Source organism: Protopterus annectens, chromosome 14.part0, assembly GCF_019279795.1.
Source record: "Protopterus annectens isolate FY-2018-M chromosome 14.part0, PAN1.0, whole genome shotgun sequence".
Classification (NCBI taxonomy): Eukaryota; Metazoa; Chordata; order Ceratodontiformes; family Protopteridae; genus Protopterus; species Protopterus annectens.
In genome coordinates, this window is record NC_056748.1 from 165,876,887 (window position 1) to 165,896,845 (window position 19,959).

Sequence of the window (19,959 nt, forward strand, 5' to 3'; positions counted from 1 at the left end):
AGCAGATTTGTGTGCAGCTGCACCTGTTTGCATGGTGCACCGCCATGCTAAGCATGGAAGTCTGGGGTGGTGTACACTAAGTGCTAAGCTTTGTTTACCTATGGGGAGTGCGTTTCCATGTGTTTGTGCGATGCACCGCCATGCTGAGCCTGGAAGTATTGGGGGGGGAGTGTACACTGAGTGCTAAGCTCTGTTTGTCTATGGAGCACATGTATGCAAGGCATGATGCAGTGCTGAGTACATCTAAACAGCAATGACATATTAATTAGGTTTGACCCCTGTTTAACTTAAACTAGGGCCATTAAATGATGCTAATGATATACTAGGCAGGTGGAATGCATCATAGGTAGTCAATCACACAGTTAGCACCTACAGCAGAGCACTATAAAGTATGCAAACACCCAACAATCTGATTTTTTTCCCCATACTCTGCACCATTGGAGTACAGACTTGGCAGTTTTAACTGACAGAATGCTATGGGCTGCTGCAGCTCTGCTACATCTATATGTGCTAGATGCTGAAGTCAGTGCTGATGCTGCTACTGACAGTAGCCCTGGGCAGAGAAGGAGAAAAGTGTACAGGCCCAGGGTAACTATCCAGGAGCTACATGAGCTGGAGATTGTAGAATGCTACAGGGTGGACAGGGACATACTACAAGAACTCACTGAGCTCTGCCACCCTCAGCTCAGACCCAGAGCCAACAGAAGGGAACCCATCCCAGTGGAAGCAAAGGTATGTATAACCCTTAGGAAAATAGCTACAGGTACCTTCCAAAGACCAACTGGAGACATGAAAGGGGTCTCACAGGCATCAGCATTCAGGGTATTACACCAGTTCCTGGATGCCATGCTACCACATGCCAGTGAGCACATTTTTTCCCTCACCCCTGAGGCGAGGGCCAGCAATATGCAACACTTCTACCATGTAGTACACTACCCTGAGTTACTGGGTGCTATAGATTGCACTCATGTACACTTCAAGGCACCACCCGGTGAGGAGGGTAGAATATACATCAACTGCAAGGGGTACCACTCCATTGACTGCCAGGTCATGTGCAATGCCCAGGGCATTATCATGAATCTGTGTACAGGCAGCCTTGGCAGTTATCATGACTCCCATATCTGGCACACATCACAGCTGTACCAGAAGTTTCCAGGGGTGGGGCATCCCACACGGTCATCTATTGGAGAATGCTGGCTGGGGTCTGGAACCATGGATGATGACACCCATGAGAAATGTACACACACCCATGGAAGAATGCCATAATGAGGTGCAAGCACAAACTAGGAACATTATAGAGCATGTGTTTTGGCTTCTGAAGTCACTGTTCCAGTGCATTGATATATCTGGTGGAGCCCTAAAGTACTCTCTAGCCACATGTGCACAGATATTCACAGTATGTGCCATGCTATACAAAATGATCATGCAGAAACTGCTGCAGCTGGATCAGCAAATGGAAGGGATATACAGCCTCCCACCAGTGCCTAGGTCATGACAGCCACACTCACAGAAAGACTCAGAGGAGGAACCCTCTGATAATGTCCCTGTAGGCAGACATAGGTGTACCCAATATGTCCTGGCTTTGCTTAAGAGACAACAAACAGCACTTGCACTGACATCCTAGGTTCCTAAGGACTTACACCTTACTCCAACTCACATACATATATTAAAATGATGCCAGGCAACCGACACGACCTGTAACAATCCATGTATTGGCTGTGTACTGCATGCATCAGACAGAGTCAGCCCTGAACTACAGTTCTGTCAACTGCTGCATTTGCAAGGTAAGTCACTCACCTACACACCACTTGTAAGGAGTACTATAATATAGTGTCATATGTATGGACCTGCTGCAAGAATGCAAGGGAATACAGTGGGCTATTTGGAGAGATGTAACATCCACATGGGACTACAGATACCCAGTCCAATATTATGTGTTCCATAATATTCACTAGGCCTCATGGTTGGTATATTCACTACAGCAGTCAAGGGAGATGTTAAAAGTGGGGTCACATGATATTTGTACTACTGTCTATGCCAGTAGATCATGTGTAAACAGTAGGGTCACATGATATTTGCACTACTGTCTATGCCAGCAGATCATGTGTAAACAGTGGGGTCACATGATATTTGCACTACTGTCTATGCTAGCTGATCATGTGCTGTACTTTACACACCCAACACATTAGTGTTCCCATACAAATGATGTAACAGTACGTCAGCAATGGTATATCAGCAGAAGAGGCAATCTCAGGGCTGTGACATAGAACCCGCTTACACAGTGTATGTCTCAGGTAATGCATGGATAACAATGTACATATGTATGTTGTTGATTGTGTGATGAAGGACACACCTCTGTCTGGCAGCCTGTGTGGCTCAGTGGGCTAGGGATGTTAGCATGGGTAATGGTGTTGTTGGTTCGAATCTGGAAGTGTGCACAGCTTTTGCATATGAGGTATTAGTATGCTGGTGTTTCTACAGACTGTCATACCTCTCAGTCTGTTAGTGCAAGAAATCTGAACCAAGCCAGGAAGAATGGGGGGACAAAGGCCCACAGAGAAAGACAGTACAGATTATTCTGATTAACTAGCAGCTGCTAGTATGAAGTCAAGTTGCATTATTACAGAATATCTGAAGGATATAAAGTCCGGCACTCAAATGTTTGTCTGTAGTTAGTATTATTCACTGACTTCAATATACAATAATTTACCAGAACATCACAAATGTATAAGGAATAGACTAGAAATATGAGGCATAATTCTGAACATTCTGTGAAAATCTGTACAGTTGAGAGGTATATGTTCATAGGTTTATACTATGCTATCGGCCCTAGGGCCTATACAGGCCTAGCCATAACAATTCCCTGGATATTTCTTCCCACAATATTTACTTCCCTGGACCCCTGTCTAGCAGGGTGACTGATGTGATCCCCAGGGTGAATTTCCTATCTCCCATCCAATCATCAAGGTTCCTTTTGAAGAGGGCCAAGGAGGTGCTCTGCTTGACATGTATGGGCAGTCTATTCCAGAGTATGGGGAGTCTCTGTGTCAGGAACCTGTCCTTCCAGCATATTTTGTTCATTGTGATGACAAGGTTTAGATCCCTGGAGCGTGTGGCTCTGAGGGATTGGGATTTCTTTAAGTGGAGCATGTCCAACAGTTCAGGGTTTGACATGGCCTTGTATGTTAAGCAGAGGTCGCCTCTGAGTAGACGATATGCCACAGAGTATAGCTGGAGTTTTTTTAGATGGTCAGCATAGGGCATCTGCTTTAGGCTTGTGATTCTTTTAGTGAGGTATTTCTGTGGCCTTTCCAGCTGTTGCAAATGTCTTGTGAGGTACATACCAAATGGGGTGGTGTGCTCTATAATGGGTCTAATGAGGGATGCATACAGTGGGACAATGACTTCCTTTTTTCTGGATGAAAAGCCCTTAGTGATGAGGTGTGCCACATAGAAGGATTTCCTGACTGTTGTGGCGATGTGGTTATCGAAGGTGAGACCACTGTCCACCTGTGTCCCTAAGTCTCTCATCACACTTTCGGTGTTTAGTGTACTGCCACCTATGTGGTAATTCATGGGTACATGGTTTGTCCCAAAGGGGATAACTATACATTTCTTGGCATTGAGCTTGAGCCCATGGTGCTGGAACCACGCATCTGTTTCTTTAAGGCCCTTTTATAGAATATCCACATAATTTGGGAATTCAATGATGGCTCCCAGTTTGCAGTCATCTGCGAACTTTGTTAGCCAGAGTCCCTTAGTGTTGGCCTGTACTTCAGAGAAGTAGATGCCAAACAAGAGCGGTCCCAGGACTGAACCCTGAGGTACTCCACTTGTCACTTGTCTGGAGCTGGATTTGGAGTCGGCTACTTTTACAGTCTGGGTTCTGTCAGTAAGCCAGTTGGCAACCCATTGAGTGACGTAGGGATTTATGCCCATCTTAGTAAGTTTATCTATGATTCCAGAGTGAGGGATGGTTTCAAGGGCCTTGGCGAGGTCCAGATAGGCTGTGTGGACCACCTTACCCTAGTCCACAGCTCTGGAGACTGATTTGAAGAAGTCAGTCAGGTATGCAGACCATGAGTCAGTCTGTGGAGTAACAGTATGAACCTCAGTCACATATTAATTATAGCAGACAGCTGGGAATGCCATGGACAATTTGAGGGAAGTACAGTACTGCAGAAACAGGTGCAGCTGGCAATGTCAGCAACACACAAAATCCCGGACTGGAGTACAGGTAGATCTGGCATGGAGTCACCTTGTAAGTACTGACAGTCCCACTGGGCATGCTCCTACACTTAGTTAAAATGAGTGCAATTCTCTTCCCTTATCATGAAAATGACCTGCAGTGTCTAAATATGTCTGTACATACAGACATTTATGTATACATAGCCGTCTGTCCCTATCACTCTCTCATATAATTAGTATATCTAGTGCTGTGCACTGTGAAATAGATATATACTGAGATATATATATATATATATATATATATATATATATATATATATATATATATATATATATATAGATAGATATATATATCTATATCTATATCTATATATATATATATATATATATATATATATATATAGCTATATATTACAATGATACGTAGACTCTCCACATATATCTGCATAACACAATATATATATATATATATATATATATATATATATATATATATAGTTTCACTTGAAACCTTCTAATTATCACATCGTCGAACCTGAAATCATCGAGACCAGACCGTCGCAAACTTACATCAACGAAAACTGAATTCATCGAGTTGCACAACATCGAAAACAAGTGCCCCATGTGTTAAATTGCGAACATTTCTACAGACAACATTCCTAGTATCAAAACATCAAAGTATGGACTGGCAATAACACACAATTCCCTGTAAATGTCTCCCATCAGTGACAAACACAATATACACCGTCACATAAGAGAAGTAACCTCTGTCCTCTCCATTATATAACCATCTTCACCTGTAGTTGCAATCTTGCCACCATAACAATTCCACACAGTAAGTGTATTCCAACAAATATAATAAAATGTAAAGTAGCACATGACAATGCAGACAACAGCAGTACGTCAAAATAATATAAAGATTCCTACACCACACCGATTCTGCAACACACATTATGTACAAGTATGTGAGATCAAAGCTTGAGTAGCCCAGCAATAGCCTCCAAGTAGCTCAGAATATCATAAGAGTCTCTACTGTCTAATACTGTTTGCAACCGCTTTTCACGTACAATAAGCTTATGTCTTTTAGGTGATGGTGGGCACCCTGCTGCCATACGAACATGTAATTCCTCAATTCTGTTTTGTTCTCGAACCAAAAACCACATAAGCACTGACAAATCAGTAGCGCGAGCTCCCAACATACACTTCAAATGGTGATGCCATCCCTCTATACTGTTTTGTGTATAGGGTAAACATTGCAAGTTAAGCTGAGAAATATTCCAGAATTCCTTAGGAAATAATGGTGGAAAACAAACAAATGCTGTAGTTCTAGTTGCAAACTTCCTGGGTTTATCCAACAAATACCAATCTGTAAAGTATTTTAATAATGGTTGTCCCTCTTCAGGAAATTACTGCTTTAACAAACTAAAAGCAGGAATTACATCATCTTCTGGTAAAAATGACAATGCGATGAGACACTTTACAGAAATCTGGAAACGATGGCATTTGTTATATAATGCAGCTAACCCAAGACTCTGCAATTTTCGCCATATGTTTTGGCTAAAATGAAATAAACATCCTTTCGGTACAATACCATTCAAATTCATCCATAGACTTTTTATAGCAGCTATTTCAAAGTCGTACAAAACATACTTCACAGTCGGTACAATGTTTTCTTCAGCCATCAAAGATAATATACAATGCCACATAACATTATAACTTCTAAGCGACTTTCTGGTCATGAGTGTATACAACAATGGCATTGTTCTTGTATAACAGCCGAATGACACAAAGCCATGCAAACTGTACAACTGCCGACAAATAACCCCTTTAAAGAAGAAAGTACCATCCATTAACCAAATTGTACACTTGCTCAAATCACATAGGTTTTTTACTGTAGTAATCACTAACACAGTCAAGTCAGTAGATTTGTCTACAAACCTCTTACTAATGAACGCACCTTCTTTCAAATTATATTGTGAAATATCAATATTTTCAAGTGTTACTGTACCACTGATTGGATCTCTACTCTACATTCTACATAATCTACCAACCTGTTGTAGCAAAGCTTTTTGGCTTAGTAGGTTAGGAACTGTGTCTAAACTGCTGGTAGACATAATATCATCTACTATTAAACATGGTGTATCTCGGGACATAGCAGCCTTTTGTTTTAGCTGAGTACACATCTCATATCGCTATACCTCAGATGGATCTCCACTATGACTGTGAGCAGCAGTTTTACATAACTTTTCACCATCGGACATTGAAATCGTTATACAGCGTCCCTTACATTTAGTGATATACTTTTGTTTACAACACCAGTATCTCTTTATATCCACAGCATGCTCTAAGTTATAACCATATCCGTCGATAATAAGGACACCCTTACCACGTTGGGATTTTGTAACCGAGTATAAAGTACCTATTATTCCAGGGCGAAATGTTGTGTTCTCCGCCATGTTAGTTAGCTAAGATCTGTTTCTTAAAGTGACTACAACCCTTTAAATATGTAGTTATAGCGGGAATTACAAAACTAGCGGGGCATAAAACATTATACACAGTTCTGTACATGATATTCGATGTTATGCAACTCGATGAATTCCATTTTCGTTGATGTAAGTTTGCGACGGTCTGGTCTCGATGATTTCAGGTTCGACGATGTGGTAATTCGATGGTTTCAAGTGAAACCCTATACATATATATATATATATATATATATATATATATATATATATACACACACACACACACACACACACACACACACACACACACACACACACACACACACACACACACACACACACACACATATATATATATATATATATATATATATATATATATATTATACACACTCAGCTACATTTATAGAGACATCCCTGTTATAGACAGATATATGTGTGGATGTATGTATTGTCCCAATACCCTATTAATGGTGAGTAAATCTGCACTCACACATCCATGCAGTTGCTCAAAGGAACCAAACTACTGGCCTGCTGGCTGTCAACATATATACAGATACAGGTGAGCAGGTGGGGTAATGAATAATGTTGTCAACACACACATGGACCAGGCACAATGTCCCTGCCCACAGTTTTGCCTATCTAACTGCAATCAGCCACATATGGCCATACTGAAAACTGTACACACATAGTAAGGATAATAAAAGTTATCTCACTCCTAGGACACTAGATGCAGATAACAGTATGAAGCAATATCACTCTACAGGCCACACATGCTGTGCAACACAAGCCTAGTTTGTGTAATCTACAAGTACTGTGCCTGCAATCACATATACAACAGATGTAACCTGTGGCACGTACGATAAGTACTGTGAGCTGTAGTGTATAAAACTAAATAGATAGGGTTCTATTCTCACTCCAGCCAACTTTGTGTGTGCGCGTGTGTGTGTGTGTGTGTGTGTGTGTGTGTGTGTGTGTGTGTGTGTGTGTGTGTGTGTGTGTGTGTGTGTGTGTGTGTGTGTGTGTGTGTGTGTGTGTGTGTGCATTTGAGTGCATGTGTGTGTGTGTGTGTGTGTGTGTGTGTGTGTGTGTCCCTGCAACACAATGGACATGCCCTCATGGGCTATCCACTTGCAATGCTTATGCACTTTTGGGCCCTGTAACTAGCTGCCAGCTTCCAAACTGCCCTCCTCTACAAGGCCTGATGATGTCATCTACCTTAAGACTGTCAGCTGACAGTCTAACATCAGACAAAAGCTGCAGCCTGTGCGATATAGTGTGTAAGACTAGATAGGAAGGGGTTCTAATCTCACACCTCCCAACTTGGTGCGTGTGTATATCCATATGGCATATGTATGATAACCTTTCTTGCATAGACATAGATAGGGTTTAGTATTATTTTATTTGTAGTGGGTGATATGGCTCCCAAATGACTGATAACAACAAGAGCTGCTGATATCAACAAGCATTCTATGTTCTAAACTGTTAATACTAGCAGACATGAGGTGTGTTGTGTCCATTGGGTATTGTAATCTGTAATGTGTGCCAGTACATAGGTAAGTGTTCTAATCTACATACAGCCAACTTATACTATGTGTGTGCCTTGGCATGTCATGTATGCAGTGAGTGGAAATGGTGCTAGCTTGAATGTGGCCACCTTTGTTTGTGAGGCTATTACAGCATTTTACAACATGTTACAGAGTCATAGTACATGTGAATTTAACTTATCATAATGGCCATACAGCCCTCACAGTCAGAGACATTTTTATATCCCTTGTACAGGATCAGCACATATTGCCCCAGACCAAGAAGGACTCAGGCAGATGTTGTGTGTTGAGATGACAGTTGCCCAGCTAATCATATAGATGGCATGTGCTGAGGTGCACTGAGATACTCTGTGTGGCATTAGGCCGGTCTGTTTCAAGGGTGTGTTTAAGTCTGCTAGACAAATGTCTTCCACAAGCATGTAGTACTAACATCACATAGTAGGTTAATGTCCATACAGTGAGTCATCCATTAACTATGCTTCCTATAGATAGGCAGCATATGCACTCCAGTAGGGTCACACCTTGCCCTGTATGTAAGACCCAGATCACCTCTGAGTAGTCTATATGCCACAAGTGGCAATGACACTCATTGAAGATGATCAGCAGTGATCACATACAGAAGATGTGAAGTGATGTTGTGAAGGGCCATACTGTTGTATGCAAATGTCAGTACAGCTTGGAAAGGTACATCAACAAATGGCCAATGCACTCAATTATTAGCATGCTGAGGGAAGAGTATGTGGTGGTTATGAGTATATCACTTATTGGTGAATGTGGCCTCAGCTATGCCATATGATTCCTGCCATACCACTGTAGAGACATGGTGATCTGTGGCATATTAGGTGTAAAGCTGTGTGGCCAGGTCTGTGTGCCCACTTTTCACCCTTGAGTATGTACATTGCATGTTGGAACTGATGTGCCACAATCTGGGGACAATATTGTAGTGTCTGCACCCCGCACACACTTGAGCCATTACACATGAAGGTATGGGCACACAGTAATGTACTCTTTGGCAGTCGCTGTTCATTAAGATGTAGGGATGCATTCACTGTTGTACTGAGTCTATTTCCACCCATCGAAGTTACACATAATCGAATCTCACTTACCCCATTCCCACTTGTTTGAAACTACACTATGTGAAAGCACGGGCTACCGAAATCCTTTACCTTGGAAAGGAACCACTTATTCCAGTTTGCTCAGTGCAGCACGGCATGCAGCTCCACTGAAACACGCCTAATGACCGTAATTGGCAAATACCATGTTTTGCTTAAACCACCTATTTTAATTAAGAGTTGCATGGTATGGCAGGTTAATGCAGTATGCTTTACAGGGCTTGGGTCCAAAACATGGCAGAGGTGTTTGTTTTATGTTGTACATGTGTCTTACAATGTTATAAACACATATAGTCACTATAGCTCTATTTAGCTGAGCTTAGTGGAGCTGCCCAATGCAGCACATTCCCCAATGCCATGCTAAAAAAATAAAGAAAAGAAAAAAGTGGAGATAGGAAAGTGGTGAAATGGGGACAAGTAGGGGGAAAACATAGTGATGATGCACAGTGGTGCAGCGGTTAACATTGTCGCCTCACAGCAAGAGGTTCACCGGTTCGATTCTCGGCTGGGGTGCCTTCTGTGTGGAGTTTGCATGTTCTCCCTGTGTTCGCGTGGGTTTCCTCCGGGTACTCCTGTTTCCTCCCACATTCCAAAGACATGCATCTGGAGCATTTCTCCCCGGGCCTCCGCTGAAAACAGGCTCTGTGGAACCTAGTCGGACATTCCCGGTCAACAAATGCTAAATAAATAAAATAAAAAAATAAAAAAATAAAAGTAGGGAGGGATATGCAAGATGAGTGTAGGAAAGAACCATAGCCATCCATTTCTTGTACAGCAACAACTGTGAACTTTGACAACATTTTTAGATGAATTTGGACTCTCAAATTCCAGAGAGAGGGGTGAAGACAACATAACTGTGTCATCAATCCAAATGGAACAAATTACATATGTCCAGTTGACGTGTGTGAAATGGAGAGCTATGCATGGGGTAAACTTTTTTTTTTTGACAGGTGCCCGTTTTTTTTTTTTTTTTTTTTTTTTTTTTTTTAAGGCGAGAGTGAAATGTTGAGTAAGGCACATAGGTATATGTGGGGGAAGTAAGTTGAGTAGGTGAGAATGCATTTCCAAACAGACAAGACAGCAGACAGGGGTGGTGTGTGACACATGATGGGGGTGAACACCTTGGACAGGAATGCAGCAGCATGACTCACATCCCCACCCAGGGGACTGTCAGCACTGCTTCTTCACTGCCCTGGAGGTGGTAGTGCTGAAGGCTGGGTACCATGATGTGGCTGCCCCACCAGGTTGACCAGCATGTCCTCAATCCAGTCATAGCCACAGTGGACTATCCTGTTAATCAATACTGGTAGCTCAGACCGGGTGACATCTCCCCCTCCACCACCACTCCCAGAGGGGGGCCTGGCTCCATCCCATGGGGTAGCACTACCTGACACTGCAAGAGTTGCAGGGGCAACAGAGGGGGCACCAGTGGTCTGGGTCCCAGACATGCTGGGACCCAGTGCCAAAGCCGTTTGAGGCATGGTATGAGGATCAGCCGGAGCCGGCCTACCTTGACATGCTGTGGTAGTTGAGGTATAGCAATAAGTTGAGGTTAGTTATGAACAAATCATTGTTAGTATTAATAGCATGGAACATCATTTTAATTAGCCCAAATACATGGCATTGTTTATTATGTAAGACACAACATGACATAACAGAACAGTCAGTATGTTAATAGCATGCCAGTAACAGTTAAAGCATGAGGGCAACCAAATGGCTAATTTACCAAGATATGTTAATATGAAAACATAATAACACATAACAATAATAAACCACATTTCCCAAAATATGGTTATTTTAACAACATATTTTAATAGTAAACCATAATAATACATAACAATATTAAATCCATGCAGATAAGGGGTGGGGAGAGAGAGAAAAACAATCCATTAGTGACATTGCAGATTATATCCCTGAAAACAGTGGTAATATTAACTCTACAGGTGTGTATTGTCACTTTTGTGTACAGTGACTATGTCTCCTGTAGGTGATGTAGCACGTACATACCTCTCAAGCTGTTTAGGGGGACAGTATGGGCCAAGCAATAACAAATGCAGGTACACGACTAGAAAGAACACTTGCACATCATGTGGACTTATATAACTACCAAGGTGTTCTGTAAGCAGATTTGTGAATACTTTGCATTCCAGGTAATCATTTCTGTGGTAATCCTGTGACAGATGGATTATGCAATATTAATTGCAGTATGAGAAACCCTGACACTTGAGAGGCGTGTTTGTCCACAGTTCATAAATTAGACAGCCATCATGCCTTAGTTGACAGGCATGGGAATAGAACTCAATAGCTGTGACTGCAGGGGAGATCTGCAAATAATGTAATAATTGACTGCAGCAACTTAGTACAGAAATGCAAGGAATACAGCCATACAGGAAGCAGACAGATTTATTTATGAATCAACAATGTTGGTGAACACGTTATTCTTATTGATTATAAAACTCTGTAAAATATAAACACAATATCTGCTCATAACATGGGCTAACTCACTCATATACCTTTTGTTCCTGGGGAGAGAGAAAATGTGAGCATAACGTGACTGATAGTGAACCTTACTATGAGTTTAACCACATGTTACAGGACATTCTTCTTCCGTTCTAGAACTATTACAGTGTTATAATTGACTGCACTGACAGTAGAACACACATGCATGGAATACAACCATTCTGCATATATTGAAACAACTTTATTGTAGTATCAGCAATGCTGGTGAACATTTTGTATTGTTATTGCTTTGAAATATCTGTGAAGTACACACACAATATCTGCCCATGGAGTGGGCTACCTCACCCATATACCTTTTTACCTGAAGTAGAAGGAACACAGAGCATTATATGACTGATATTGGCATGGCAACAGCCTTGGACAGTACTATGAGTTAAGCAATACAGTTTGCAGGTCATTAGATTTGCTGGCTACAGCTATTACAGTGTTACACTTGACTGCAGCAACCTTACCATAGACAATCAATGCATACAACTGTACTGCAGTGGTTATGACAACACAATCCTGCTGAACACCATTCTGCTTACTGTTATTGGTATTGTTTATAGTTTATTGAACATCAGTTGTTATTGTTCATGTATTGCACTACAGCTCTAATTGCCCATTTATTGCACTGCAGTCCTACTTGCCCATTTATTGCACTATAGTTTTTCTTGGGTATACTTTATTGCGGTAAATGTTTTAGTCTTTCTTGCTTATTGCACTACTGTTAGCATACTAAATTTATGCTTACCATGCTCACAGTGTGACCTGCCCAGGCACCCAGCATTGGACTTGACATTGCGAGCCCTCTCAGCTGCAGCAGTTGGGAGAAAAGCACACCATTATGCATACCAGTTTTGCAGACATTCAGCTTGCATACCGGTAAAACAGAGGTAAAATTACTTACATATTTTGGAGCATTCCCTGCTCTAGCCTCTTGGATTCAGGTTTCCAAGGTTCCTCTCTTTTCCCTTTTTCAGGTCATCATAATGGTGACAACACTGCTCACCTGTGTGGGGGATACCAGTAACACTGGTGAGTTCTCTAGTCAAATGGTCCCAGGCCTCCAACTTACACTCTGATCCCTGGAATCCACCTGCATCAGTTGGGGTTCATGGTTTTTAACCAGGAGCCCAACCATGATGCTGGCCTCTTGAATACCCCACCTCTGCACCTGAAAGTGCACACCTTCACCACCACTGCCAGCCATACAAACAGTTGATTGAACTTTAACGAATGATGCAGAATTCCCCCTTACTGGGCTTAGTATAGGCTTTTTTCCTGCCCTTACACGTCACTGAGCAAAATTCAAAAAAGAGCTGAGTCACTTAGCAGTGCGCAAAACAGCTAAGGGAAGCCAAGCAGTTTGAAAACTCACAGAATCATGGTTTTAGAGAGGCTTAGCACCACACAAACATTGGTAGCCATTGGCATGTTTATGCAATGCTTAGCATGAATGAGCAGTGCTTAGCAAAGCCCAGCAGTGCCAAAATTCACAACAGTTTCATAAAATTAAATACAAACAGTACATTCATTTACAGACATATTCTGCCTGTTATGGACTAGAACCCAGGACCTACTGCACATAAGACCATAACTCTACCATGTAGCTAGTTGGATGTTATAAAAGCTAGTATACCATCACATATACTACTAGGCTACCTGTTATGGTTGCAGAGCACCACGCCGCACAAACACACTTAAGCACACCTACAATGGATATAAAATGTTTACACACCCCCTGTTAAAATGCCAGGTTTTTGATATATATAAAAAAATGAGATGACAATAAATGATTTCAAAACTTTTCCCACCTTTAATGTGACCTATAACCTGTACAATTCAATTGAAAAACAAGCAAATCTGTTAGGGGAAAAATATAAAAAATAAAAAAGTATAATATGCTGGTTGCATAAGTGTGCACACCATTAAACTAATACTTTGTTGAAGCATCTTTTGATTTAAATACAGCATTCAGTCTTATTGGGTAGGAGTCTAGCAGCATGGCACATCTTGACTTGGCAATATTTGTCCACTCTTCCTTGCAAAAGTGCTCTAAATCTGTCAGATTGCATGGGCATCTCTTGTGCACAGCCTTCTTCAGGTCACCCCACAGATTTTCTATTGGATTTAGGTCTGGGCTCTGGCTGGACCATTCAAAAAATTTAATTTTCTTCTGGTGAAGCCATTCTTTTGTTGATTTGGATGTATGCTTGGGGACATTGTCATGTTGAAAGGTGAAATTGCTTTTCATCTTCAGCTTTCTAGCAGATGCCTGAAGGTTTTGGGCCAAAAGTGACTGGTATTTGGAACTATTCATAATTCCCTTCACCTTGACTAAAGCCCCAGTTCCAGCTGAAGAAAAGCAACCCCAAAGCATGATACTGCCACTACCATGCTTCACCGTAGGGATGGTGTTCTTTTGGTGATGAGAAGTGTTGTTTTGTGCCAAACGTACCTTTTGGAATTGTGGCCAAAAAGTTCAACCTTGGTCTCATCAGACCATAACACATTTTCCCACATGCTTTTGGGAGACTTGATGTAATCTTTTGCAAATTTTAGCTGGGCCTGGATATTTTTCTGTGTAAGAAAAGGTTTCCGTCTTGCAACCCTACCTCATAGTCCAGACATGTGGAAAATAGGGGAGATTGTTGTCACATGTAGTACACAACCAGTACTTGCCAGAAATTCCTGCCATTCCTTTTGTGTTGCTGTAGGTTTCTTGGCAGCTTCCCTGACCAGTTTTCATCTTGCCTTTCATTAATTTTGGAGGGACATCCAGTTCTTTGCAACATCACGGTTGTCCCATATTTTCTCCACTTTTTGATGACTGTCTTCACTGTGTTCCATGGTATATCCAATGCTCTAGAATTTTTTTGTAGTCTTATCCTGACTGATACCTTTCAACAATGAGATCCGTTTTAATGCATAGTTCCCTCAGCTCAGCTCAGATGGCTTACTGGTAAGTCCCATGACTATAGAGTGCATGGTCCCAGGGTTCAACACCTGTGATGCTTTAAAATTTAACAGCTCAAATAGTGTAGTGGTACATTGCTCTGACTATAGTGTATGGTGTCCTGGGTTCAAGACTTGGCAGTGCTGATTATTTGGGTTGGGAGGGTGGCCTAATGGTTAAGGTGTTTGCCTTACAAACACAAGGTGCAGGGTTTGAGTCTCACAAGGGATAATTGTCTAGGCTTGAAATGGCCCACAAGGGCAGTTAGCCTAGTACTAATCTATGAACCTATGAACATAGGCTTTGTAAGATCTCTGTGAACCATGCTATTTGCTGTAGCAGGCAACTGAGTAAATGTCAGGAAAATCCTACTAGGATAGCTGAACTTTATTTGAGGTTAATCAGAGTCTCTTTAATTGATGGCAGGTGTGTATCCAAGAAGACTGAATGCTGTAATTAAATCAAAAGGTGCTTCAACAAAGTATTAGTTTAAGGGTGTGCAGACTTATGCAACCAGCATTTTGTATATTTTTTATTTTTCATATTTTTCCTCTAATAGATTTGCTTGTTTTTCAATTGAATTGTACAGGTTATAGGTCACATTAAAGGTGGGAAAAGTTTTGAAATGATTTATTGTGGTCTCGTTTTTTTATATCACAGAAACCCGGCATTTTTAACAGGGGTGTGTAAACTTTTTATATCCACTGTATAAATAAATAAATAATTATATCCAGTTTCTATTTTAGATGTTTAGCAGGTGTCAGCTGTCTATATGTGAGTGCAGCTTGGCATTGCTGCACTCCATGCTGTGCAAACATGCAGTTAAAATCAAACAAAAAAACAAAAAATAAAAAAAAAACAAAATATCATAAAAATGACATATTTTACAGTTGACACACTTCACAACATTACAACAGTGACGGTAGGCATTACAGGGAGCCTCACACTCATCTGCAGCCACGGGTAGCCACTACACCTCAGCTTACACTGATTTAATATCCGTGTTCCTCGGCTGTCCCTCTGCAGCATGCCATCATTAATATGCATAGTGTGCTGCTGAGGGGGAACTGTGGCTGTGTACGTGGATATATTCTGTGTAGGCTCTACATGGTGCCTACATGGATATTATTAAATCCTGGGACTATCTTCATGTTAACCAATACATCAGCTTTTACATTGTCAAACAATCCTTGTTTTCCTTTATTCCAGTAAAAACATAGATCCCTATAAACCTATATACATCCATGCCACATCTTACATCTACAATCATAACTATCCCAGACAAGACAATTACAAAATCTAAAATTCTAACATCGTCACTAAACATAAATACCACACCTGAACACCTATTCTTACCAAAATTACACAGAATTTTACTATTCCAAAGCAACTCATCCTGTAACCTTTCACTTTCAGATATACACCTGGTACCCTGCAAGCATATATCTTCAACCTCACACTTATTACACCACTGTGAAATAACAACTCTTCTAGCCATATTAAGCCATCTGCTTAAAGACTTTATAGGTTCATAGATATATGCTAGACTATCAACCGCTGGGGCCTTTATAAAAGCCTAGCCATACAACCCAAATGTATCCCATGAGTTATTATGTTTTAGAAGTGATTTTAAGGGGTGTGTGTTAGGTAGGCCATGAGTTAACTGCTATCCCTGTCCGTCATAGACATAGGTGTCAGACCAGAGGTGAATTTTTGGTTTCTCATCCACTGGTCCAGATTATGCCTGAATAGGGTTAGAGAAGGATTCTGCTTTATTGGGTTAAGATGTCTATTCCAGAGAATGGGAATTCTGTGAGATACATATCTGCCCTCTGATATGTCCATTTAAATCACAATCAACATTTAAATCCTTGAATTTAGTGGTTCTGATCCTGTTTGGTTTGTGGATATGCAAAAGGTACATGAGGGTGAGGTCCAAGGATACCTTGTATGCCAGGCATAAATCAACTTCTTTATTATTAATATTACCAAATGTCCCACTATCACAGTCAAATGAAAATTACCTTCTCTGTTAGACAATTAACACTATTTTGTATACTTACCCGTCACATGCCCTTGTTCCCCACACTGATTACATCTTATTTTACTGCACGCATTAATATGATGCATACAATCTCCACAAAAATAGCATGTCTTAGGCTCTTGAGTGTATCTAACCATCCCCTTATTACCAGCAAAATAAATTACAGTAGGCACATGTTTACAATATAATTTTCCAGTTTGAAAAACACTTCCATGTCCCAACAACCATTCTCATGTTCCTATTTCATCGTTTGTTTTCATAATATTGGTTGCAGAATGACACATTTCTAAAAACACTTTTTTAAAATCAGAAATCTCAATTTCATCAGTCCTAAAGTGAACAAACATTCAACTTGTTTTCTTGACCAGAAAAAAATTTAATTGTTCCATGGAAAAAAATATTCCTTTTAGATTCACAAAAAAACAGAAATTATCTGTTAATACTTCAGTCTCAAAAGTAATGTCACAGAACTGCTGCTTGACCAAATGAATCAATGGCCTAATATCTATAGCATTAAATCCCAATCACTATTTTGTCGCAGATGAAATATCTGTCAATAACTTCATCTTGAATGAACCCTAACAGTAAATGTTCTTTTTTCGCTAGAGTTAAAGTGCCTGTTTTTTATACCCTTCTCTCCAAACCACATCAGCAAAAGTTTTATTTTGTGCAGACACATCTTTTACACCAGCAGTAACACCACTCTCCAGACCATTCTCTCCAAAGATGTTTTTTGACCAAATCCAACCATGAAACCTATGAATTATCTACTAGTTCACCTTTCCCCATGGACAACACCAGCTGTGAATCAGACAGCCCACTTGAACTGACTTCTGCAATTTGTAGTCCATTGGGCGATTCCTCTGCCATTTGTAACATTCATATTGTTGTCACTGTAAGCCATTTCTTACTGAAATTCAGCCAAATCCTCTTTTGCTTTCACAGCCTTTGACAGGTCAGCCTAACGTACACTCTCCTTCTCATTTGCCACATTTTTGCTGCTGCAGTCTTTCTCCACACCTGGAACGGGAGCAGGGAACACACATAAATGACACCTTCTAGCAACTGACTATGGGAGGTTCCCTGATGCCCTGGCCACATTTTTCCTAATAGTATAAATACCACCTCAGGTCTTCCTAAGGACTAACTCAGTCAACAAAGGATAAATATAGACTAAATAACATCCAAGTTTTAGTTTATTTGTATAATTTTTGGTGTAGATGATTAATTTAGTTTTAATCCACCCAACTTTATGAAAGCCTACTACAGCAGCATGCACCATATGGAAGAGTAAAATAATTAATCCTTACATATGACCCTCACATGTACCATGTGGCAGAGACAAATAAGTCATCCTCACACATGACCCTTCTTCCATTCTTTCCTGTTTTATTACTATAATATTTAATTTATTTATTGTTTGCTTCCTAGGATGGTGTCCTAGGCCTGCCAGCCTTTAGGCATGCTCTAGCTTGCAAAGACATATGAAGTAACAGCACAGGATATTTACCCACAAGATACAGAGCAAGATCCCTCAGGAATACAGTGAGTCATAATCCACAAACTGAAACACATAATGCACAATATGCAGCTATGTTCCACAAATATAAATAATAGTAATATATTTTTATTTATCATAGAAAACGTGGGTGAAATAATAGTCAGTGTGAACCTGCTGCTCACGTGCCCAAATCTGAAAAGGAACAGTGCAGAATCTAGTCCTGTGTTGTAATTGAAGTTAGCCGTCAAACATATACATGCAGCATTACAGTGCCAGGCGATAGCACACTGCTGGGGTATGTCATCCTTTGGATGACATAGTAAACCCCAAAATACCACCTATCCTGGTATTAAAATGGAAGGTGTTGTCTATTTAAAATAATAACTTTGTAAAACAATGCAGAGCGAAATTAAAAGGAAAAGTCTCCAACACAGTTACTTTCAGTATGCAATAAACATCAAACAAGAAGACATACATACTTCCAAACATTTTCATTGACATGATATATTAAGCTAAAACCAATTATTTCCTGTGTTTCAAAAGGGTCTACTTTAGATCGACAAAAGTTCAAAATGTCGAACGCTCACACGAGCGGAAATTCAGGAACTTGAGGTTTATTTTCTTGGATTGCAGTACAGTGAAGATCGGAATATTTGCCCTTTCCTCACTGTAGTGTGATCGCGGAGTTGAAATATATATTTAATGGGGGGTGTGCAGCCCCCAACAATAACAATTTTGAGTTCCTGCATTTACGCTCATTTGAGCGTTCAACATTTTGCACTTTCATATAGACCCTTTCAAAATACTTGTTTGTCTGTACTTTTCTTCTTTTCTTAAACAGGGTTCTATTGTTTTCTATTTTATATTATGTAATTGATAACATCATGAAATCCAGAGCAACTCAACACATAGGATCATAGAAAGTTACTAGGCTAATGGCCCTAGGGTGCTTACAAGCCTAGCCAAGTTCTACCCTTATTTCCATGATCAGCACCTATTGCCCCTGTCCAAGAGGGACACAGGTGGAACCCCCCTGAGTGAATTTATGGTTACCCATTCAATTGTCCAGAATGTGTCTGAAGAGGGACAATGAGGTACTCCGTTTGACGTGAAGTGGGAGTCTGTTCCAAAGGTATGGTAACCTCTGGGAGACAAATCTGTCCCTCCAGCAGTTTCTAATGTCACATATGATATTAAGGTCTTTAGAGCGAGTAACCCATGTACCATTTGACTTGCAGATATGCAGCATTTCCAATAAAGCAGGGTCAGAGATTACCTTACATACAAGGCAGAGATCACCTCTGAGTAGTCTGTATGAAACAGAATAAAGTGACAATGATTTCAGATGATCCGCATAGGACAGATGCTAAAGACCTTGAATTTTCCTTGTGAGGAACCTTTATGGTCTCTCCCATTGCTGCAAGTGCTTGAAAAGGTACATACCAAAAGGGATGCACTCAATTATTGGCCTGATTTGGGAAGGGTACAGGGAGGTTTTTAACTTCTTTTTTTCTCTCGAGGCATGGCCTTTACTTATGAGACGAGCAATATAGAATGCCCTACTGTGGAGACATGGTGATCAAAGGTAAGATTGCTGTCAACCTGTGTGCCCAGATCTCTCACCACTGAGTGAGTACTTAGGGTGTT